A 25851-nucleotide genomic window follows, 5' to 3' on the forward strand; every position below is an offset into this window, starting at 1 on the left:
GGCTGGAGACATGTAGAAGCCATAAAACATCGGCTGAAGGGCTGGAACCACTAAAAGTTCAATTGCTAATAAGTCATATTAATGTATGAATATCCATGAGCATGGGAGGAAGTGTATGTGCTGAATCGGAGGAAAGCTGAAAAGGTTACTCATGGGGAGTTTAACTGAGGCACACGTTCTACTCAATGATCTTGAACCCTATTTGTAAGTTCATTAATCGTGTCATTGATACAGTGCCGATATACATTTTAGTGCTATGCGGAGAATAGATGTACGGGGTGCGCAGTAGAGTCCATTGCATTGGTAGCCACCCAAATTGGCATGGCTTTGGTGTAACATAATGAAGGGGGCGTTCCTGTTGTGGATGTTCTTTGACAGATTCTAGGTGCACATGGCTCCTGGGAGGTGTATTGGTCCCATTGGCAACAGGGGTGCAGGCCCCATTTTGGCCAACCATGACTGTGCCCACAGCCTATTCTGGAGATATTCATTCTCCAGGCAAGGAGCTCCCCAGGATATGCTCAGGCTCAGACAGATATCCAGATGGCACTGTTAACATCATAAGCAACAATAACATTTTATTCATACAATTTGCAGTATTCCCCAGTGTACACCTGGGCACTTCCACTTTAACAGTAATGTTGCAAACAATAAGTCTCAAGCCCCTCTCGGTGGAAATGTAGTAAAGTCTCTTTTAATAAACATAGAGTATCTGTTGCATTTAAAGCCTTAGTCTTGGACCGGTTCCTTAGCGTCTGGCTGCTGGATTCCGGTACCACTGGGTATTCTCCATAATGATCGATGACTCTGTGATGGTGTGATTTCTCTCTCTCACTTACCCCTACGAAAGGGAATGGAGTCGCCAGGCCTACCGAAAGAGAACACCGTTGCACGTCTGCCCTCTAACACACTTTCCTCTGCACTGAGCTTACATCGAGTAGTTTCCTATTCCGGCATACACACCCAGCAGACTCCCTTCCCTTCTTGAGGTTGCAGAGACCACTACCAATAGAGTGCACAAAGTGAAACATCTTTGTAAGGGGTTGCGCGTCGGCACCACACCATTACATAGGAGTAGAGGAAGAAGTCTGAGAGATCTCCGGAAGAACATTGAAATTCTATTCAGATGATAAGGTGGGAAAAGTGTTTTTTTCATTGAGTTATAAGGTGGGTGCGCTTTATCACCGTTTAATGCAAGCATGATGTAGTTTCCTTTGTAATGGTACGGTCTCCTTAAGAAGGGGAGAGAATGGAGGAGCAGAGGTGAGCAGAAAGAAGACACAGGAAGTAGTTGAGAGAGGTGCTTGTTGCGGTACGGAGGTTGAAGCAGGAGTCTCTCCTGGTGTACTGCAGTGTCGGAGATGCAGTTGTAAGGGTGGTTCCCTCAAGGAGAAAGAGATGCAGCCATTGAGAAGCTTGCAGAGTGTTCAGAGATTAGCTAAGCTGTAGATGGAGGGGAGAGGGAGTCTCTCCCAGTTTTTGCGGCGGTGTAGCAGTTACAGTCCTACAGACATTGTCCTTTGGGAAAAGAGAAAGTTGTGACAGAAGGCCGAAGGTGCAGTTCCACCACTTCCTCCCCACCGAATACACTGAACTCGTGCCAACAAACCCGAAAGAGAATAGTCCCTGGTCATATGGGTGTAGAGTTGTTACAGGTATCCAGTACTAACAGATCTTAAGACTGTTAAGTGACACAATTATGGTTTACAGTTGATCCCAATCAACTTCATTGACAGACTGAGACACCATGGATTACAAGTTACCATTTTTCTGGTTAACAGTTAATAAAGTGTGTTTGTTCAGTAATGGCGACTTCTAAGCCCAATGTCCATCAGGACACCATTGACCCGGGAAAACCAGGAAAGCCCTGAACCCACTGCCTGCAGTCCTTTACAGAGACATATCAAAAGGAACCATCTCACTAATCTCTGAAATCGGAAGATGGGGCCCTTCTACTTGGCAATGCACGCAAACTTCCTCAACTCCTATTGGAGGTTTACAAAAACTTGGGAATAGTCAATGGAACACTTCATACTGTGGCTCTGGGTCTTGTATCAAGTGTCATAAATCTGGGATAAGCACCAAAAGGTTTCAAATACACTGAATGGCCACATTATTACAGACTCCCATCTTGTACAATTTTGGACCTCCTTTGGCCTTTAGAACTACACCAATTTGTTACGACATCCATCCACGGATATCAGAGGACCCATGTGGTGCCAAGAAAACCTTCCTAAAACCATTACTGTACCTCCACCAGCTTGAACTGTTCAGATGTGATAGGAAGGGTTCATCGATCCATGCTGCTTGTGCTAAATGCAGAACCTCCCATCAGCATGGTGCAACAAAAATCTGGATTCATCTAGCCAGGTGATGATTTTCCACTGCTTAGTGATCCAATTTTTTTACTTTTTTGCCTACTAGAGTCACCTTTCTGTTTCTCTTGGACAGCAATTGAGCTGGAACTGGCTGTTTGCTCTTATAACCCATTTGTGCTAAGGAATGGTGAATCGTGTGTTCGGACACATTACTTAGAACACCAACAGTGTATTTGGCTGCAATTTGCTGGACTGCAAAACAGAACGATTCCTGACATCCTCCTCTGACCCCTTTTGACAATGAGTTGTTTCTTTTCTCCTTCTGCTGGATGTTTTCCTCGATCACGCCATTCTTGGTATACTCACCACAACAGACAAAACCCTACAAGGCTGGCAGTGAAATTCTGGTCCCGGCTAGCCCAGCACCGATGACCAAACCTTGTTGGAAATCACTGGATTTTCCTATTTTAATAGAAGATTCGGGGAAGCTATGGCTGGTGTCTCTAATAAAGTGACCATTCCGTGTAAATTCACTTGTATTCTTCAGGGTGACTCACAATGTTCCAGAGCTTTTTTTTTACACTTGTTTGTTCGTTACCCAAAAAAAAAACCCTCTCAAAAAGAAATATCTCCCAGGTTGCAATTTTCTTACAAAGCTGCGGTATAAGTGATATTGCTTTATAAAGCACCATAGGGAATTCCTTGGCTATTCCTCGGGCAAACTGTTCCTCTGCACTAATTTTACACAGATGCATTTTATATCCGAATGGTGGAAATCTGAGAGGCCGTACAGCCCGCATTGATTTATCTGTCAAACTCATCAAAAGATGGACGGGCTGGAGCGTGGATAGAAAGTTTTCAAACATCAAATATCTCACCAGAGGTCAGACGAGAGAAGAAGAGATTAGGACCGAAAATCAGAATTTAATATGAAGCGATTGGTTTTGGGTAGATATTTTTATAGCTAATATAAAGGGACTTTACGGAATATGAAAAATGGCGCGGGCCGAATCCCGTTTCATTTTGGAAACAAAGGCTTGTAATAAGGGAGCTTTATCCGCTCGGTCCATGGGGGCTCCATGATTATGTTCTAGAGTATCCAGTGACCTCATTCCCTATTAATCGCTCACACATTTACTCTTCTAGAACTACCTGGAAATCTGCTCATTTTTTTCACCTTATTTTTTGTCTAAATTAACAATATCCTGATAGAGGACTGTGGGGGGCTGCGAGGGAAAAAGTTCAAGAATCAACCAACATATCCAAGTTTACCTTTCAGATTAACCGCTTAGTGACCACCAAGACACTTTCAGATGGTGATCACTAATGGGCTTCAAACCTGCACATACATCTGGCCCACTACTAACAGCCAGGAATGGAGGAACCTCAGATCCTGGCAGTCTAACCCTTTACATACCACAATCAATGGACCTTTCCTGTGATACATGTGGAACAGACTTACACCTGCTCTCCGTTTTGGATGTCCCCCTCAAGAGTGTCTCCCATACCACTTCCTGTTGTGTTGCCTACTTGGACCCTAGGCATGGCAGCCAACCATTTTGCATTTTATTTTTTTATTTATCCATTAAGAGATCAACATTACCTTTCAATGGCGCTGTCCTTAACATATTGTACATCCTAGTGACCACCAGTACACCTTTTTACGGAGGTCACTAATGGGCTTAAAACCTGCACATACATCTTTTGAAGGTGGTGGCTTGGCCGACTGCTAACAGCCAGGAATGGAGAAACCTTAGATCCTGCCACTTTAACCCCTTTACATGCCATAATCAATCGTAACTGCAGCATGTAAACAGATGACAGGTAGTCTAGGCGGTCAGGAATAGAAATGAGAGAGCATACTCGTTAAGGACAAATACTCGAGCGAGTATTGTCCGTTTCGAGTACCTGCCCGCTCGTGAGAAAAGATTCGGGTGCCGCACTGCTTACCCCCGCCGGCACCCGAATCTTTTCTCACAAGCGGGCAGGTACTTGAAAAGGACAATACTCGCTCGAGTATTTGTCCTTAGCGAGTATGCTCGCTCATCTCTAGTCAGGAACTATGTTACATGCGTAGCTTATACCGATGGAGGGGACAGACCATTGACCAGTCCTGCGACTAAAACGCCACTTTGAACCTCTTGCAGCTAATTGCATACTGCGCAAAGTGAAGTGAAAACCTGTGATGAGGAGGGATTGTTTTTGACAATGAATGTATCTCATATCTATCTGGTATCTCATATCTATTTATCTATCTATTTATCTATCTATCTATCTCATATCTATCTATCTATCTATTTATCTATCTATCTCATAACTATCTATCTATCTCATATCTATCTCATATCTATCTATTTATCTATCTATTTATCTATCTATCTATCTCATATCTATCTATCTATCTCATATCTATCTCACTCATATCTATCTATCTATTTATCTATCTCACTCATATCTATCTATCTATCTATCTATCTATCTATCTATGTAATATCTATTTATCTATCTCATATCTATCTATCTCATATCTATCTATCTCACATCTATCTCACTCATATCTATCTATCTATCTATCTATCTATCTATCTATCTATCTATCTATCTATCTATCTATCTATCTATCTCATATATATCTATCTTATATCTATCTATCTTTCTCTCTATCTTATATCTATCTATCTACCTATCTATCTACCTATCTCATATCTATCTACCTATCTATCTACCTATCTCATATCTATATATCTATATATCTATCTATCTCTCAGTCTCATATCTGTCGTTACATTTTGCACATCTGTAAGTGAGCTTTGTTTTTTCCTTTCTACTGATTCATTGTTTGACTCGTTAGGCGATTTATATAATTGGTTCCACATGTAAAACAAGAGAGCAGAGATGGCCCCTAATTATGGGCAAATGACTCATATAAAATAATCTGTCAGAACTGTATGATGGAGGCTCTAATCCCCTATTATACTGTCATTACTATGATCCTATTATTTTCAGTGTTTAAGTACATGTCTGTATAAGTTAGGATCATACTCTTATTTCAAGCAGAAGTGTACTGATCATTGGAACATTTTTTTGCATGATTTACTAGTGCTCAAAACTTTTTGATACGTCCTAATAGGAGTAAGCAGCGTCTTCTGTCCTGCGGATTTTACTTGTCCCTCTTTTGCCTCCTGACTCTGTCAATGGTCAGAAGCATCCTCGGCCTTCAAAAAAATCCATCTAGTCCAACACATTAAATACAAAGTAGGGAAGAGGGAGATGCAGCTGCAGTTTAAGAGGGGGGCGGGTAGTGAGAAATACAGAAAGAGGAGGAAGGAAGTTAGAGTCGAGCAGAGTTTAGTGGAAGACTGAGGTGCGAGGGAATCTCTACTTGTTGCCACTGCAGTGTAGCAGCTACTGGCCTACAGGAAAGAACAGCTGGGATGGGAAAAGCTTGAAAGGTAAAAGACAAGTGTTCCTCCATTTCCGCCATCCTGGCTACCGTGAACCAGTGCCGAAAGGCTGTAAGCAGGGGTGTAAATATAGGGGATGCAGAGGATGCAGTTACATCCAGTCCCAGGAGCCTTAGGGGGCCCATAAGGCCTCTCTTCTCTATATAGGGAGCCCAGTATTACGAATAAGGCATTATATTTGGGGGCCCTGTTACAGGTTTTGCATTGGCGCCCAGAAGCTTCAAGTTACTCCTCTGGCTGTAAGTGAGAACGTTAGTGAGACAACTGGGTACAGAATCAGCTTTTACAGATCCTTGAACTATTTAAAGGACTGCATCACCCCGGATTACCAGGTCACAAGTTCTTTATACTCCGTTCAGTGGTTAATAAAACTTGTTAGTTCATGCAATAATGATGACTCCAGTGGATTATATGAGCTGAGTGGTTGTGAAGCCATTTTGAAGTTGTGTGAAAATCCCTTTAAAGAGAGTCTGTCATCAGGTTTATGCCTGAACCAAAAGGAGCATGAACCGACGGCAGGGACGCCTGTTTCCCCCAGGGGTGTTTTATTGTGAAATGCTGCAGGCAAACTTCAAAGTGAATTCATTTTGAAACCCCGCAGCGTTTCAGAATAAATTCACTTTGAAGTTGGACTCGGAGCTGAGCTCTGAGTCACGGAGGTGGGCCGCACCGGCTTCTCTCCACCCACTGCATGCAGTGGACAGTCCTCTCTCCTTCTGTATATTGGGAGAGAGTTGTCAGTCCTCATGCAGCAGGCAGGGCATGAACCGGGTTACCGAATCCTTTCAAGACATTCTTAAACATGAAATTATATATGATTATCTTAGTGACGTTACTGCTTAGAATTGATCAGCCATTGTATGCATTCAGTTTCGTTTAACCCATTGCAATGCAATTTTGGATTCAGGGTTTTCCTAGGGGGCTTTCTCTTTCTGCCATTATACAATGGCGCCATCTGCTGGCTAGAGCCAGTACTGCGGTATGGGACATGCTAGAGAGGCCCCGACAACAGAGCGGCCCGTAACATACAATAAGAATACCCTGCCGGACGTCTTCCGACATTGGAGCTGTACAGCCTTCAATCAGAATGTCTTCAGATGTTAGACAGTGGATTGGAAAGGGTTAACCCCTTACATCACACCAGAAAGAGACTGTCACCTGGCAGGCATAAGGCTTTATACTATGAAATAGTAAATGGTACAATGTAGATTTTTAACTGACTAGTCCCATCATTCACTTGAATGGGACTGAGCTACTGTAGGGCCATTAGAAGAATAAACATGACTTCACTGGCTTGATAAGAGGTAGCAACACTCCTCCCAGTTGCACTGCCTCATCAAACAGTTGATCAATGAGGGTACCAGGCGGTGGACCCCCAGTGTTGGTCTAAAGTTAGATGGCACCCTCTGCTGAGTTTTTTTTTTGGTGCCTTCCCTGATCATAAGAAAAAAAATTATATATACTGCACTAATAGGCAGTCTGTCTGTATTCTGCTTGTCTAGAAAGAAGCATACCCACACCAAAACACCCCAGTAAATAAGTACTGTACCAGAACCAAACTCATAACATAAATAAAGCACCAGAACCAAGCTCATAACATAAATACAGCGCCAGCACTAATCTTATAGCACAAATGATGCTCCAGAATCAAGCTCATAACACAAGTTCAGCATTAGAACCAAGCTCATAACATAAATAAGGCACCAGAACCAGGCTCATAAAATAAATACAGCACCAGAACCAAGCTCATACCATAAATACAGCACTAGAACTATACTCACAACATAACTATAGCATGAGCCAACCTCAGTACATAGATACAATACCAGAACCAAGCTCATAACATAAATACAGCACTAGAACTTTACTCACAACATAACTATAGCATGAACCAACCTCAGTACATAGATACAATACCAGAACCAAGCTAATAACATAAATACAGCACTAGAACTATACTCACAACATAACTATAGTATGAACCAACCTCAGTACATAGATACAATACCAGAACCAAGCTCATAACATAAATGCAAAAGCAGAACTTAGCAATTATGTTGCTGGTGCACCGATTGGCTGATAGCGGTGCCTCAGAACATCAGAGGGTAAGAGATATTGCCAGAAGGATAATGATTTAAGTAACTTCACAAGACACTGGCACATAGAAGAAGGGTAGGTAAACCTAAAGGGGGACATTCAATCCCAGCCTGCATTGCTTGGTGTCCACTCCGACAAGCTGGTGACTATCGCCCAGTATGATCTTATGGGTCATACATAGCTAAGGCTGGCCATGTGAATGACGTGTCCTGAGCACAGGTCATCAATATCCCAATCTCGGAAAACCCCTTTAAGAATTGAGTCACCCACAACCATCATGCCTCCCCATCACCACCTCCTCACCTATATCAATGAGGGCCTAGAGAATATGTTGGTCATGAACTTTTTGTCTAATTCAATAATCCATTCTATTACGTGAAGATACAATCTGAATATGTACTGTAGCTTGGTCAATCTGCCGTGCAGTAGCGATCTCTGCGGCTAATGTGTTTTTTTAGTCATTTTTGTTAATACATTTGACAGCGATAAAGCTTTTTCAATATAATTTGCTGACAGGAAGTATATATAATGTTCATTTTTACCATCGCTGTATCGATTCCAAGGGCAAAACTTGTTTTAAAAAAGTAATTTAATAAAGTCAGATGAAAGTAAAATAAAACGGTCTCTCTCTCTCGAGCCCCGTTGTCAATACGTGTAATTACATTTATGGAGATCTTCCTAGGTGCTCTCTGTATTAATGGCGGAAAGACAGAGATGGGATTATAAAATACGCGTTTGGTACAGTGTGAAATGCAGTTGATAATTGTATAGGATGAGAGCTTCTTTTTGTGAAATGGTTTACATTTTTCCTTGGAAGCCATCAAAAAGAAATGATACGGGACCGAAGAGCAGCGGTTATCGATGGGAAGAGGAGTATCGTGCCGGAGAGCTTGTTTGGTTATGTGACCTTTTAGTCATCATTACCCAACCTCTAACCCTCTACAATGAAAAGGACTGTTTCATCTAGGTAACCCCTGTCCATGTTCCCCATTAGGGCATTCTTAAAATGGACCGCCTTCATGGGAGCAACCTAGATGCAGTTGAGTAGACCACTGATTTTTCCACCAGGCAATTCCAAAAATTAAGCCTCTTTGAAACCAAGTTAGACCCAATCTTCTCCTTCACACCCAAGCTTTGGACTGGTCGCCACGAAGGCTGCACCTGTTGTTACCCTCTTTTGAAAGCGGAGGAATAACTTGACGGGCAATCTCTTTAACAAGGTCCTCACTTACCTAAGGCAAATGGGAAGACATTAAAGAAGACTTGTACTCCACATTTCTGGTATACAAAAGTCACAAATTATGGTGCTTCATTATTAAAGCGAACCTCTGGTTTTGGGATATAATTTTGGCCTGACCGTAGGGTTGAGGGGTGTCTTACCTGTACTTTATCTTCGCTTTCTGGCCCTTCATTCCATTGATTTCATTCTTCCGTTTTGGCCGTTACCGACTACCAGAGCATCCATAGCTCATTGGCAGTATTAGGACTACCAATGCACTGTAGTTGCTCTGTGACTCATATGATCAGTACTGGTCAATCAAAAAGAAGTTCACAATGTCTGTTAGATCATTAAAAAATGGCAGCGCCATCATGGCTGCTCGAAAACAAAGCACCGGACCGGCAGAATGGAGAGGCGAGGAAGAGATTATATATAGTACAGTAGTATACTCCTCCACCCGCCAGAACAGAATTTGTCCTGAAACTTGAGGTCATTTTATTCATTAATAATCATTAATAAAGAGGTTGTACCAGGATCACAACTTTTTCTCTATCCACAGGACAGGGGATAACTTGCTGAATGGCTGATGTCTCATCACTGAGACACCCACCTATTTACAGGACGGAGGTCTCATGTCCTCCTCTTTCTGTAACTGTGGGGTCGCTTCTTCCCTCCGCAATGATGTCAGAAGGTAAAGAGTGCTGGTTGGCATACAAGGTCGGCACTCCATTCATTTCAATGGGGCTGACAGAAATACCTGGAATCGGTCAGGTATCTCTGCAGTGCCATTGAAAATGAATGAAGCATCGGCGCACTTGCACAACCGTTACTCCATCTCACTGTGCGGAAGGGGTGGCAGTATGCCAACAATGAGGAGGACGGGAAACATGGGACCCCCATTCCCTGGATGGGTGGGAGTCTCAGCAGTTAGACCCTACCGATCAGCAAGTTATTCCCTATCCTGTGCATAGAAGATAATTTGCTATCCTGGTACTACTTCTTTAATAACAGCACTGATAACCTCACATTCTCTTATTATTTGCATCGGCTTATTACCATTTATGCCACAATTGAACACCTTCAATAGCCTTTACCTGGGAACCTGGGATACAATGTCTCCAAGTGTATGGGAAACAATGGCAGTCCCACACTTAAAATGGAGAGGATTGAAAAATATCATATTGTGCAGTCAGATAGGTGCATTATCTTCCAAGGTTATCACATAATGGCAGTATTAGTTTTCTCCTAGGAGGCTCTATCGGGTCTTCAGTGGCGAATGATTATCCTTATACTTCTAGGGTTATGTATTAACCAGACCTGGTATTAAGAGGAGCTCACGGATGCTGAATTCTGAGGTATTCTTAATTATTGGATGAATAGCCAATGAAATGGCAGCTGGCCATATACATTAGATGAATGTTAGCTGAACTAGCCAATTTTGGCAGGACTGGCCAACCATCTAAAGCAGGGTGTCAAACTCATTTTCGCTGAGGGCCACATCAGCATTATGGTTGCCTTCAAAGGGCCAAGTGTAAGATTGTATAGTAATAGTGATCTCCATAGTGGCCGCAGTAGTAATAGTGACCCCAATAGTAAAATGGTCCCTCATAGTAGCCCTAGTAGTAAGTGACTCTCATAGTGACCCCAGTAATAATGGTGACTCCCAAAGTGGCCCCAGTAGTAATAGGGTCCCCCTTAGTGGCACCAGTAATGATAGTAACCCCTCATAGCAGCCCCAGTAATAATAGTGACCTCCATAGTAGCCCCAATAGTAAATGTCCCCTATATTGGTGGCACATAATAGCTCCAGCACTAATAGTGCCCCACATGTTGGGTCCAGTATTATAAGTGTTTCCTATATTGGCCCCAGCAGTGATAAGTGACTCCCATAGTAGTCTCAGTAGTAATAGTGACCCCCCCCCCCCCTCCCTATTGGCCTCTGTCCTTGTGGTCTGTGCAGCTTACAGGGTGGCGCACGCAGACACTGGAAGGAAGAGGTCAGTAGTCATGGACTCTGTAATGCCACCGCAGACTGGGTGAGTGGAATGCCTGCTACATCTCTGCACAGCCGACAGGTACATAAAATCAAGTGTCGAGCCTTGTGTTTGCAATGTGTGATCTAAAGTGCATGGGGGTTTCTCATTTCTTCCATAATGGAACATGTTGGGGGAAAGAAAGCACAAGCTGTTGAATTTCATTATGCCCAATCGTATTGCTCCCAAGAGAAATAAGCTGCCTCCAGAGGTGTCTGGCAGAAGGTTACTCCCCTCTACCCATTGAGAGCTCATGCATACTTAGCAAAACCGAGCATGCATGTATAAGGAAGGGTTCTGTTGGCCAAATGAGCATTTGGTGATTTTTAAGTCTCCATCTTCAGCTGAAAACTACACTGCTCAAAAACATTTTGGAATAACTTTATGAGCATCACTTACCTTCAGGGAAATCAATCTGTCCATTTAGGATGTAGAACTGATTGTGACTCAATTTCACCTGCTTTGGTGCAAATGAAAGTGACAACAGGTACGCTGGAGGGGAGCAGCAAGACACCCCTAAACAAAGGTGTAATTTGTAGCTGCTGGGCCACATTGCAAAATCTGTAACAAGGTCCCCAACCCCAATGATTCATTTATATTACTGGTCTCTTTATATGGGGAAGAGAGAACTTATGGGCCCCCTAAGGCGTCAGGGCCAAGGTGCAACTACAGTTATGCCGCTGCTTCCAAAAAGGAGATGATTTTGCTGGTGGTGGCCAAAGACAATGTCTTTCTGCTTCTCCTTCCTGGCTGATTGTTCTCTAGTTCTGCACTTGCTGGTGTCCTTGTCACTACTGGTACATGAGGCGCTACCTACAGCCCAATCAGGTTGTACCGGTAGTCCAGCTCCTCCAGGATGGCACATCCATATATGACGTCACAAGGAGGTTTGCTGTGTCTCCCAGCACAGTCTACAGTACATGGAGCAGATACCAGGACACAGGGTGTTATATGAGGAGAGCGGGAGAGCCGTAGAAGGCATCAACCCAACATGAGGACTGGAGGAACAGGAGGAGCGCTGCCAGAGGCCTACAACATGACCTCCAGCGACTACTGACCAAGCTGTCATAAATGGACTCCATGAGGACCCAACAACCTGTAGTGGGACTTGTGCTTACAAGTCCAGAACCGTGCCACTCAATAGGCATTCACCGGAGAACACCAGAATTGGCCTGTCCGCCATTAGGCAACTATATGGAAGTGTAATATGAGCCTCTATCTACATGTAATTGTTGTTCTACAAATACATAACAATGTAATTAATGCAACTTTCCCATTATCTAAGGAAACAAAAAACTGCATAGATAACCCAAATATTTCCTCCATTACAAGTCTGAAGTGTGACATGAATGAGAATCCAAATGGTCCTAGCAACTGATTGAATAGGCGGCTTTACCCCTCCAGGTCTGGAGAGGCTCAGTATCTAACTGGTGATAAGATAGGAGAAGCATTTATCAGGGCTACCCAGTAGCAAGAACAGGCAGTAGGATGTAAAGTGGGGGTCAGGCAGGAGACTGCAGATCACAGGTAAGAACTTTGGAACTTAAGATAAGCCATGAATGGTCTGTAATGACAGAAAATAGTTAATCCATGATTGATCGGGTCCTGGGAGCTGCAATTACAAAGGAACTTTAGATAATTATCTGAATTCCAGAGATGTTTGGGAGAAGGGGGCATCTGCTCTATATGTCACTGTCTATACATGGACGGAGTCTGTCTCTTCTCTAATCCATTATTTCATAATCAGATCCTATGAGGGATAATATGTAAGGTGATATCAAGCTTATAAAATGGGCCAGGGAAGGGGGGGGGGGGGGTGGACTGGCGGTCTCTGTCATGTCTGGCACACTCACAGCATCTGCAGGCGGATCTAACTTCTTGAAGCTGTAGTGGTTGAGGGTAGTGTCTCATGTTGTGTGGAGGTTCGGCAGAGGAGCAAACATAGAGTAGGTCTCAGAGGTGTAACTTGAAGCTCCTGGGCCCCAATCCAAAACCTGCAACAGGGCCCCCAACTATAATGCTTTACTCATAGTACTGGACTCCCTATATGAAGAAGAGAGGCTTTACGGGCCCCTTAAGGCTTGTGGGCCCGGGTGCAACCGCATTCTCTGCATCCCCTATAGTTACACCAGTGGTAGGTCTGTAAGAGGGTGCCTTGCTGTTTGTGACTATTTCTTTGTTCTGTTCCTTTAATATTATTTTATTCTAATAATTGGTTTAAGACTGTGCCCCCCCCCCCCCCAAGTTCTGGGAAGGTCAATCAGTGCCTGGCATAATGTGCCAAATTACTCCCATCACCCTGGCGACCAGGATGTGGTGAACCAAAAAGTAGTCTGGCATCATACTGAGTAGTACCTGGCCTAAGGCTGAACACAAGAGAAGTGAGGATGTGCTACTGAGGTCCACAGTTTGTTCCCTCCAGCACTCGGGGAGAAAGCAGGCTCAGCATCAAATTAATAAATTGGTTGACTGCACGATGGAGGTGAGCCCCGTTCATTCTTGTGGTGATGAGGCCAAGCTAGGAAACTGGAAGGAAAATTAGTTAATAACAGTGGGAGACAGAGAAGTCAGAGCTGGGCGGATGATGTGGACACAAAGTTCCTCTTCGTGAACTCCGATGCTCAGGCTGCAGGTAGGCCCCTGACCGCCAGAGACTACATCATCTACAGGCCGATCCCGATCCTGGTGAGTTGGACACTGCCCCGCGCCAACTCATACAGTGATGCTGGAACAAATCTTTATGGAGACCGTTAACAGCAAACAGTCTTTGTACTTGGTGGTATAGTGATACAGGCCGTCTCTGGTTCGCGGTAGTAATATATGGCAAGTGTCAATCGGTTGGTTTGGCTCAATGGTCGTTTTGGCACCACAAACATGCTTCCCAGACAATTCGTCTGGCAGAGCTTGGCTGGTATACGGGTAGACGTCTCGGCACTCTTTAGCTATGAAATCACGATGCCTGCTGCGTATCTGGCGGGAACAGAAACAACTGCTCTTCCACATCCGGAACAGAACACACAGCGTTGCGAAGGAAACCCCCTATTTAAAGACTTCTCCACACATGCGTTGTAGTCAGGGGCGTAACTATAGAGGATGCAGGGGATGCAGTTGCACCCGGGCCCAGGAGCCTTAGGGGGCCCATAAGGCCTCTCTTCTCCATATAGGGAGCCCAGTACTATGAATAAAGCATTATAGCTGGAGGCCCCGGTCCAGGTTTTGCATTGGGGCCCAGGAGCTTCAAGTTACGCCTCTGGTTGTAGTCCTTGCTACACTGTTGCGCACCATTACTGTCAATTCTTAAAGTGACAGTGCAAGCAGTTAATATTAGAAACATTTCACAGTCTAAAGGGATTAAACATACGGTCTGCAACAGCTACATGCTATAGCAGCGAAGCGCTGGGGAGTCAATCTGCCGTGCAGACCCCTACAGATTCTTAGGAATTGAAATATGAATTTGTCTTTTTTGAAATACTGTAGTACAAAAGCAAAGTAGAATGATGAAAACCACCTAAGGCTGAACAGGAGGGGCGAAGGAGCTTGTTGCCAAACTTTATTATTGTGTCTTAGAACCACAGCCCACCATCCCAAGGGCCCATCTCTTAATAGGTAATTCCTCTTTTCTTCCTACCACTTGAATGAAGAAACCCCCATGCTAATTCCACCACATTATTCATTGCTTCGTTTGTGGTGCGTGTGTAGACAGTCAGGTTATGGCAGCAAGGTAGGGTTAAAGGGGTTCTCAGCTTTGAGCAATCCCTATATATCAGAACGGTCTCGCAGCAATAAGGTGATCAGATCGGACCTCATTTATCAAACTTTCTCTTGCTCATAGCAACCAATCACAGAGCAGCTTTCATTTTTTAAACAGCTCTAGTAAAATAAAAGTTACTCAGTGATTAGTTGTTATGGGCAAGATGTGCAAGGGAGGGGGGGGGGGGGGGTTAGACTGTTTTGATAAATCTACCCCATTGTATCTCACCCCTGTGAACACCAGCGAATAGCTTTATCTGTGGAGGAATCCATCTGCAAGTGTTCAAATCTCCTGCAGTGCCTCCGCAGGAGAAAGGAAGCATTGCAAGGTTTTTTTTATAATTAATAGGCTGTCTATGCAATACACAAAAATGCTGGATGCTATAAAATAAGAGACATTCTTTTTTTAAGTCTCATTTATACTTGCGCTATAGACAATAGAATCCCATGGGCTGAATGGATCCGTCTAATGTTGGAAATAAGTAAAGCTCATTGACTGTAATGGGGTCTGTTCGTTTTTTGTCCAGCTGTGTGGCATTTTCCTGGACAAAAATAGTGCATTTTGATGCTCTATTTCATCGGGGATATTTGCAGAAATCAGTGACAGAGGCTCAGAACGGACCTACCGATGCCAATGTGAACACAGTCTTACCGCCATTCTTTTTTCCACTTGAACCCAGGCAGAAACGCAATGCTAGGCATTTATCATCAGGGGGATTGTTGATGCTTTTTTTTCTAGCAGCTTTTTTTCTTCTTTCCAGTTTAAAGATGCATCAAATGCCTCAAATGTCGCACAGTATTGATACATTTGTCACATCTTTAGAGATGTGGAGTCATTTTGTATCACCCCAGTTACTGTAGTGAGATAGCGAGAAATTTTGCAACTTTTTGAGAAGTTGCAAGTCATAGATATGTCTAAAAACTTTGCTCCACTCAAACCCCGCCCCTTCTGTAGACACTTTTGAAAAGTGGGGTTTTTTGGCTCAAATCAATAGCAAATTTGTTTCAATTTATTTCCACCAAGGAAAGGCGTAACTTACGCCAAAATTCTGGCATTGGACCAGTAAAAAAAAAGTGCCCCAACATGGCTACTTCCACCCTCCTCCCAATACTCACATTTCATTCCAGAATATTCAGGGCTGGGCACTATCCACTGTCCTATTATTAATATGTACCATGGGCGCCAGTCTGTTCCTCTGGTGGTATCATCTGCACAATGTTGGATGTAGGGCAGTTCCAGGATTGGCTGTAATGGTCATGTGAAGTCTCAATAGATGTGGCTGGTGGACTTGTAGACGGTTAATTTCAAGACTGTACAAGTATATTTAAAAGATTTTGACTTCTCTACATCCAACAGCTCTAACTGTATCAGCCATTGTGGTGGCCGGGTCTTCTTTTGCCACTGATCTGTCCAAGCATTATAGATTTTCTAGCGACTCTGCTCACATTACATGGCCAAAATACGTGAGTCTGAGTCCGGTCATCTTGCCCTCCAGTGATATATCGGATCTTATACGGTTCAGGACTTCTCTCGCTGTCCAGGGCATAAGCTTCACTTGGATTTTTTAACAGCTACTGTCTCCTCACTGATTTCCAGGGTTCTTATAGAACAGCTCTCTCCCCCAGTTTTTCAGCCAGCCAATCAGCTGCTGTTACTAGTCCAGCAATTCTGCTCTTTTTTTCCCCTCCATTTCTGTGCTAGCCAATCGGGTACTGTCGTCGGGCCAGCTGCTACTGGGTAGATATTCAAGAATCTTCCAATGATGATCTCATCTGACCCTGAAATAACTCAAGCACAAGGTTAAATCCCCAACCTTCCTTACTGAGGGCATATATACCATACATTAAACGCTCAGATCCCAGAGTGCGTTTCTGCCTAATAGTCATCAAGCTTACAGCGGGTTCTATTCTCTGCATATTGGACGGGTAAATTTTGTGCAAATATGTCTATGTGTATCTAGCCTTGGACCTGCGCATTTTGGTATAAAATTACACAACTGCGGAATTGGCTGCGTCCTGTGGAGTTTGAGGAAAACGATCAAAATGAAAAAAAATGACCATGTGACTGTCCCGCAGAGGTCTTATATGACATATTGTAGAAATTAAGAATTATAGTTACAAAAATGAGTAAAAAAAATGCAATCAGATAAAAATATACTGTATTTAAAAAATAAGAGAAAAAAAATCTGTGCCCACCTAAACCGTCGCCATATTCGCCCTGTCATGTAAGACTATACAAATGATGTATCAAAATGTCCAAAACAAAAATGGAAGTGCATTTTTGTACTCTAGTTTAGCATGAATCTACTGAATTTAAAAATAAAGAACTATAAATTAAAACATAAAAAAAAAACTTTTTAAAAACTTTTTTTTTTTTACACATTATCCTAAAGCCTCCTTCACGTAACTGTATGCATTTTTATGTACGCCCATAAGAGCTTATTTACAGGAGCGTATGTCGGCCTTCGTTTTCACCGCCGGCCGATATACATTCCCCTCTGAGCTGCCTTCCCCTTCCCTCTCGCCGGCTTACCTCCTCTCTCCTCCCCTCCGGGCTGTTTGCAATGGGAGGTGGTGGGACGGGACTGAGCTAAGCTCTTGTCCCCTCACCGCCCCTTGTCCGCAGCCAACAATAGGAGGGCACGGGAGTGGGCAAAGCTTAACCCCGCCTCCTCCTATTACACACAGCCAGAGGGGAGGAGAGAGAAGGTGAGCTGTCGAGGGGTGGGAAGGGGGAAGACAGCTCAGATGGTAGCGTATATCGGCCAGCTGTAAAAACGGCGGCCGATATACGCTCCTGTGAATAAGCTCCATATATTTGCATGAATGAAGATTTGCTGCGATCGAGTCCTGATCTTAATTTGCGTATTTTGTACTATTCACATGGGTGGCTGCTGTGTATAGGCAAAAAATACGCAGAAGCGAGGAAAACCATTGATCGGCAGAAATCCTCGGAATGACCAATAATGCTTAATTAGGGCGAGCTGTGTTTTTTCACTGTGTTGTATGTAGAGTTACTTCCTCCCCCTTTTTTCCTGCTTCACGCGGCATATAATACCATTGACTGAAAACGGTAGCATGCGGTCGTCTGAATAAGCCCTTAATAAAGACAAAGAAAAAAAAAGCGGAAAAAGGTGAAAACTGCCCTATATTTTATTAATGGGAAAAAAAAAAAATACAGCAAAAACATTTTTGTCAACCCAAGAAAAACAAAATTTGAGCCATAAAACCACCACATGGGTAAAATCACTTAAAAGCGTCTGTCCCTTTTAGGTTTTTAAGGGGTTAAACAACACCTTATCCGAAGCCCATAATCAAACTTGTTCCCCTCTAACAACACTGTTTTCCTACATTTTTCTGTGATTTCTCCATTTTCCTATGAGATTAACATGTTGATTTTATTGCCCTCTTCGGTACGCTGATTGATGGCGGAGTATTTCGCACTTTAACCCCTTCCAGCGCACACTACTTTTAGACAAGCGCTGTTACCTGCTTCGTGATTACTTGGATCATCAAGGAAAAGCGAGAATTCCGAATTATGTTTTTGACATTTCCTGAAACTGCACATGAAGGGTCAAACGAGCGTCAGATCACATGCTTCATCTCCGGAGTCGATTTACAAGCCAGTTGTAAAATTGAGGCACTCTTTAAGGAGAACTCTATTTAAAGCTTCACTAACTTTTATGGATATGTAAAAATTTCACGTTTCGCTCATTGCCGGTGATTGCCAAGCTGCTCCTTATCCGACATTAAAGTAATGAGAATGAAGATTATGGATTGTACAAACGAGGGTTTTACCAGGTTAATTTAAGGAAGATGAGAAAAATATGTGAGAGTTTTGTGATCAGGAATAGATTGGAGGGGATGTTGTCCTCCAGCAGAGGATGAGACGGCCCGGCCTGATCTTCTGCATCTATTTAGAACCAACCATAAAATAAAGTTTACCATATGTGCACACTTTTTGCAAACATTTAAAGCAACCCTCTGGTTCCGGACTACCTAGGAACGTTACTATGCATCATCGTAAATCGGAAGGACACTACATGCTGATCTGATTTTCTAGTGCTGCCCAGTGAGAAGAGCACCATGTTGTGTCTTAGGCCTCGTGATTTTAGCGCAGAATAGGCGCGTGAAAAGATTGCGTTTAATAGAACCAATGGTTTCCTACGGAAACGTTCAGATGAAGGAGTTTTAAATTGCGCAAAAACTTGCACCTTCCAAGGATACGACATGTGTGTGCAAAGCACGCATCTAAGGTCCGTGGTGCGAGAAAAGCTAAGACCTGATGTGCAGGAGTTTCCATTGACTCCTCTGGGAGCAAGAAAAAAGGGGGGAGGCGGGGAGTTTAGATGTGAGGGCTTCCCCAAGAGCGAGGCACAAGGCTAGAGGGATCCACCCTCTAGCCCCACCCCCTCTCAACTTGAAATGGGGAAATCCCAGAGATGAGACCTCTAGCATCTCCTTGTCTCTTGGCCAGTCCTCTCACTCTGCGCTATGGGGATATTCCTCAGGGATCCCCTGTAGCCTCATCCCTTCTCTCTCTGCACTATGTGGAGATCCATTGGGGATCCCCATAGTAGGGAGAGACAGAGCAGCGCTATGGGGGATTAACTCAGAGCAGCGAGAGAGAGCGGGGCTATAGGGTGATTTCCCATAGCAGTGAGAGAGAGCAGTGCTATGGGGGATTAACCCATGGTAGGCATAGACAGAGCGGGGTTATGGGGGATTAACCAACAGCAGGGAGAGAAAGAGTAGGGCTATGGGTTAATTCCCCATAGCAGGGAGAGAGAGCGGTGCTATGGGGGATTAACCCATGGTAGGGATAGACAGATCGGGGCAATAGGGGATTAACCAATAGCAGGGAGGGAGAGAGCAGGGCTATGGGGGATTAACTCAGAGCAGGGAGAGAGCGGGGCTATGAGTTAATTCCCCATAGCAGGGAGAGAGGGCGGTGCTATGGAGGATTAACCCATGGTAGGGATAGACAGAGCGGGGCTATGGGGGATTAACCCACAGCAGGGAGAGAAAGTGCGGGGCTATGGGTTTATCCCCCATAGCCCCACTCTCTCTCTCTCTGCTATGGGGCAATCCCAAAGTCCTGCGGGACTTCTCTCTCTCCTTCTGGAGCAGCTGCATTTTTTTTAAAGCAACACGCTACTCCAGTGAATGGGTGATTTTTAGTGCAATATAGACGCGATTTTTTTCACGCGCCTATACAGTGCTAAAACCACGCTCGTGTGAACGAGGCCTTAGGCCCCCCTCACACAGGCCTATGCGTATTTGAGTGCACCTCAGCACAACTTTTTGTGTGCATTGAGAGGGTTCGTTCACACGAGGGACCTAATCATTCAAAAATTCTGCACAGAAAAAAATTGGTCTAACTGCGCAAAAAATTGCGTGAAGGGACGATTTTCCCTGATCAAGTCCCCAGCCACATTAGTGTGAAGCCCATACACACGATCTGGAGCGAGGTGTTGCAAAAAAATGCGCTGCTGTTCGGAATTCCCTCCGTTAGTCGAAATCCTCCTAATGATTTCTAATGTCTTAAATAGAGGCATCTGTCTTCTTTTCCGAGCATTGGACGCAGCTAATCTCCCTCCCCTTCCTTGTTATCCAGCTGCCATAGGAGTCTATGGGCTCTCCTACATTTTGTGCATCAAAGATAGGTTAAGACCTATATTGTTGTGCAGCAGGGAACTCCCTGTCGCTATTTTTTTACGTGCAATTTTTTTTTTGCGTGCCTAAAATTCCTTCGTTTGAATGTTTCCATAGGAAACCATTGGTTCTAATAGTCGCAATTTCTTTGTACGGCTAACTTAGCTGCACAAATACCCTTGTGTGAACAAGCCCTTAATTGAGAACACATGGGCCTACTGAGACAGCTGACTCGCTTACTAACTAGGCTGCCCTGCCTGCTCTAACATGGTGCTGCCAGGACCAGCGGTCACTACAGGGCAATAAAGTACAGTAAAATGCACCGATATAGGCGCAATAGCCCGCAATTGGGCATCCTGCATAGCGCATATGCATCTTGCAATAGCGAACGCATATGCGCTTACGTCCGTGTGAGTCCGCCCTGAGGTCATACACATGAGCAAATCGCAGGAAATGTCCTATGTTTGGGTGTACCCTCGCATTACCCATTGTTTTCAATGAGGCCGGCGAGTGTCATGCAAAGTCTTTCTATTGAGAACGATGCGAGTCCGATGCGATGTCTCCCCATTGAGAGGCACTCAGCGATCCTCTTCCCCAAAGTGGAAGGATTTTACGCGTGGCCGGAAAAGGTAGGTCTTGCCCTATCTTTTGGCTACGATCAGCCGACAGCCACCATAGCAGCATATGGGAGCTGCTGGCAAGGGGAGGGGGAGGGAGGGATTCACGCTCAATAGCGTGGAGTTTGAATAGTCAAAAAAAACCAGAAACAAAACCCAACCTCTGTGTATTTGGAGCAGAAGTCTCCGCACCGACCTACCAGATTTGTCTCCTTCACAGAAAAAGATGTGGGGAGATGAGTGTGCATGGAGAAGATTCTGTATAGACATCTCAAGTAATGGCTATGTAGACGATACATACAGAACAATGGCATGTCAAAATACAAAAGCAGGGTCTGTTACATTAAAGGGCTTATCCAATTGTAAGCTATTGATAGCTGCAGGCCTATTTAGACACAACAATTATTGCTCAAAATTCACTCAAAGACATCATTTGAGCGATAATCGTTGCATGTAAATGCACGGACATTATGCAGTTTTCGTGCACGATTCGTTCCTCGCTCAATTCTAGTTTTCTAGAATTGAGCGATGAACTCTTATCAGCAATGGCTGTTATCACAGTTGGCAGCGCTGATAAGATTCTCCAGCTCGTGTCCCGCTGGTAGTTCATAGCAGGATGCAAGCTATAATCGCGGAGATCAATGCAGCTGTTTGCTTATGCAGAACAGCTGTATTGTTCGCCGAGTGATGGTGGCGGTGTCCCCCTCCGCCTCCATAGCTCTTTAGTAGCTACTTAGCTACTATAGACTATGCAAAGATGATCGCTCAAAACTGTCACTCAAACTGTCGTTTGAGCGATTTCTGAGCGATCATCTATCAGTGGGGTCTTACCCTCAGGATAGGCCATGAATAGTAGATGAGTGAGGGTCTGCCACCAGGAAACCCCTTCTGATCACCTGTTTGTTGGGCCGGTGTGCAGCTCCCATTGAAGTGAATGGCTTGTAATACCAGACCTCTTCATTTCAGAAATCAGTTCAGTGCATGACCACACCGGGCTGTTGAACAGCTGATCAGCGGGGGTCTCGGGTGTCTGACCCTCACTGCTCTACTATTGATGGCCTATCCTCAGCATAGGTTATCAGTAGTTGATTGGTGGATGCTGGTGCTGTATTTATGTTATGAGCATGGTTCTGGTTTTGCCTTTATATTCTGAGCTTGTTTCTGGTACAATATTTAGTCATTGACCTTTTCTGGTGTCGGTGTGCTGTTATCTTGCTGCACAAGCAGAGTACATGTAGACTGTCTATCAATGCAATATATATAGTTTTTTTTTCTTATACTGGGGACGGCAAACAAAATTATGAACAGGGTACTATCTAAACTAAGGCCAGTACTGTATTTAGGATCCATGTGACATAGACTCCAAATACGTCTGTTTGCATGACCCCTAATATGGATGCTACAAAAGTCTTCATTTTAGGTCAAACTTTATTTTGCTGTAGTCATTGACATGACTGAAATTCCCGAAATCACCTGAACTAAATTTCTTGACTCTTAATAATCTCAAAATCTGACTAGTGTGAGAACAGGGTAGAAGAGCGGTCACAGTTTACTGAAAAGTACAGAAAAAGAGGAACATTAGTTTTAATGTTAAACACTGTGTAAATACCCCTGATAGGGTATCTATCTAATGAGTCTAAGGTACCATTATTGAGCAACCAGCACCATTTAGAAATCAATATTTTCGTGAAATTTTAGATAACCCTGAGCAGCCGTAAAATAAACTTCTATCAGCAAGTAACCTTTCTCCCCTATACCGTTCCCATAAGAAATAGGCAAAATAGTATACTAAGGCTAACTTAAAATGGGAAGTCAAACAATAAATTAAAGAAGTCCCCCACTTTAAAGAGCCTCCAAAAGGTTTCCCTAGATCAAATTCCCATCTCCATAAATCTAATACCCAGAATTTGTAATATTATATTTTTCAAGAAAGGCATCCAAGCCCAACTTGTTCAATGATTCAACCAACACAACAATGGATAGACGTGAGTCCCATAGTCTTACTGCTCTTAAAGTAAAGAATCCCCTCCCAGTATGATGATGAAAGCTTTCCTCTAGATATAGAGGATGCCCTCATGGTAACAGGCCTAGGTATGTGAGGGCCAGCAGCTGCGACTCATTGCACCTCTTGCCTTGCTCTGTCATTGGCCACTGTCACTGGAATCCTATTCCTTCTCGTCTGTGTGTGTGTTACATGCGATGCTTAGACATGTTGTACTACTGTGCTTCCAGCAGCACAGCACTCTCAGGGTTAATGATTGAGCTGGCTGAGTGTGGTACTTCCTGCTTGCCAATCCCCTGGGTCTGGGCTCACATATAAACCCAGCTCCTGGTCAGTCTCTGTTTGGTATTCAGGGTGAGCAATCATGAATCCTTGTCTGTTGCAAGCTTGCTGTGTGATCTGTGTCTTGCTGATTCATGTTCGTTTATATTCTGTCAGTTTAGTGTCAGCTTGCTGTGTGAACTGTGTCTGGTGCTGCTGGACTCCTGGTTAGTGTAGGGACTAGCAGTATAACCAGGAGCCGTGAAGTGGCCTGCTAGCTTTCACATTTTGTACAAAATGTCAACTAATACCTGGTATTTATATTCAGCTTCCTATCTGTTATGAGTGGTTGCATTTTGGCTGTTGTATGCTGTGTATTCTGGCTCTGTGTCCTGTCGTTCAGTCCCTGTCGTGTATGTGAATGCATCCTGTTCTCATGTGTGGCTCCTAGAATCAGCTAGGGCCCAGATCCGAAGACTGCTGGGCTTCCTTTATTGGAGCAATGTCCCCGCTTAGGTATGGCACTGTTATCCCCCTTGTAGCACAGGGTTAGTTGCTTGAAACCCATGTGCATACCTAGTCCTCCCTTTGGTCATGATCGTGTGGGCCACGTGCTTTGTTTGCCCACACGATCGTAACAGTGTGGCTGGCAACATATCATTCTTCCTGCCACTGCCTGAACACACATGTTGCATGTGCTCAGCTCACTTCTTAAAGGGCCAGCAGGCATATCCAGCTTTCCTATCCCCAGCTTATCCTCACCTTCCTGGGTTATTTAAGGCACCATCGCCTACTAGAAGGACCATGATCAATACCTTTCTAGTGTTCCAGTTCACGTGTTTATTCTGTTTGTTTCCTGATTTGACCCTTGGCCTGAATATCCAACTGCCACAGCCACCATCTTGCCTCACATTTTTCTGCTGACAGCCACAGCACACTCTCTTCCTGTTCACAGCAGATACTGGCCTTCTGACAGAATCTCTTTGCTACCCAATGGGCGCATGCACACATGCCCACAGGCTTAAAGAGCCAGTGTGTATCCTGTAATTGGGTCCTCCAGTAATCCAGGATGACCTCTAGTTATATCAGACACCTGCATTCTCCAGTCCTGACATCGGTTTGTTGTACTGACCATTCTACTATCTGCTTTCTGCCCCGACTCCAGGCCTGTCCATACCATGCTGAACCCAATCTGTGTGCACTCTTCTGCTGGGAGTTATGCTGCCTGCCTCAATTTCAGATTCCTTTGACTACGCCTTTGTTCACACACTCAGGTACTACACCTTGGTCTGTAATTGTTTCAGCATAACTGGAAACACTTCTAGTATAACAGCCTGGGGACCACGTAGAAAAGCCCAGATCCTAACTGATGGGGGTAAAAGGGTGAAGACCTGGGTTTCTCAGGTGTCGCCTGTAGATTTCATTCAAAGTCAAACCAGAGTGTGAAGCAACGGATTCACTTCCGCTGGTTGCTACACCAACTTTCCTAAACTTGCCTATCCCAATTTCGGAGAGTTTACTGTCTACGTCTTTCCTAGATGCCACCTGTCCTTATCTGATTCTGTCCTAGCTAGATCCCTTAGTACCACACTCTGGTACCTTTTTGACCTACCTGGGTCAACAGTCATGTACTGAAATTACTCCTGAGGTAACATCCATGAGGTTTACAGCAGAGAAGACCATATACCTCTGAAATGGGGGTTAAAAGGTGAAAACCTGAGACCTCTTAAAGTAGACTAAGTCAAATAATTCAGTGACACAGTAGTGGGTCAAAACCCCCGGCATAACTAAGTATATATATATTTATGTGGCAAAGGGATTTGTTGACCCTCTTTGACACCAGGGTTTTGTGTCTTTTCTCCCTCTTCACTTTCTTTAGCTTACATCTTTGTTACACATTTTGAAAAAGTAACATTTTCTATTTGTCGTCTTCCTCCTGGAAGATGTGGGAATATCTGGCAGATGTCCAGTGCCTCCTTAACTTTGCCAAGCAGTCAAGACCTGGTAACAAATTTGCTTGAGTTTTCAATTAACATCTCAGAGCAACTTTGATTATGATCCAGTAATGTTTCGAACTGGCTTTAGATTCACTTGGGCCTTCGCCAAGAAAAATAATGTATACATCATTCTTTCGATAGAGACAAATGAGTCTTTTGCCTCCACGGAGCTGTTTCTTATTTATTTTTTAATGGTCTTCCCTTGTCTAATTCATCAGGTTAAATACATTGCTCCACAGTCTGGATAGCGTCTAACGTTGAAGGAACATGGTGTAGGCTTTATGCTGAATTCCTATCAAACAAGTCAACTTCTTGGTGTGTATTCCCATCAGGATTTGCTCGTTGATGGGGACCTTCTTGATGTAGCAGTGAGATAATCAATCTTCCATATTCCTATTAGGCGGAGGGGATCAGTCATGTGTAACCCTTCAACTTTCC

At 44.0% G+C, this 25851-nt stretch overlaps 1 protein-coding gene across 5 annotated transcripts in view; it reads left to right on the plus strand.

Annotated features, from left to right (window-relative positions):
* The window catches only part of GOLGA7B (golgin A7 family member B), a 227428-nt gene that overhangs the window by 106407 nt on the left and 95170 nt on the right, over nucleotides 1-25851 (plus strand). The window contains exon 1 of one of the 5 annotated variants that reach the window (XM_066601099.1): nucleotides 24622-24690. The exons of the other annotated variants lie outside the window; for them this stretch is intronic. The gene's annotated coding sequence lies outside the window, so the exon portion shown is untranslated. Of the gene's footprint in view, nucleotides 1-24621; nucleotides 24691-25851 lie in introns of those variants that run through there. 5 annotated transcript variants of the gene reach the window in all.

Source organism: Eleutherodactylus coqui, chromosome 4 (genome assembly GCF_035609145.1).
Source record: "Eleutherodactylus coqui strain aEleCoq1 chromosome 4, aEleCoq1.hap1, whole genome shotgun sequence".
NCBI classification, from domain to species: domain Eukaryota; kingdom Metazoa; phylum Chordata; class Amphibia; order Anura; family Eleutherodactylidae; genus Eleutherodactylus; species Eleutherodactylus coqui.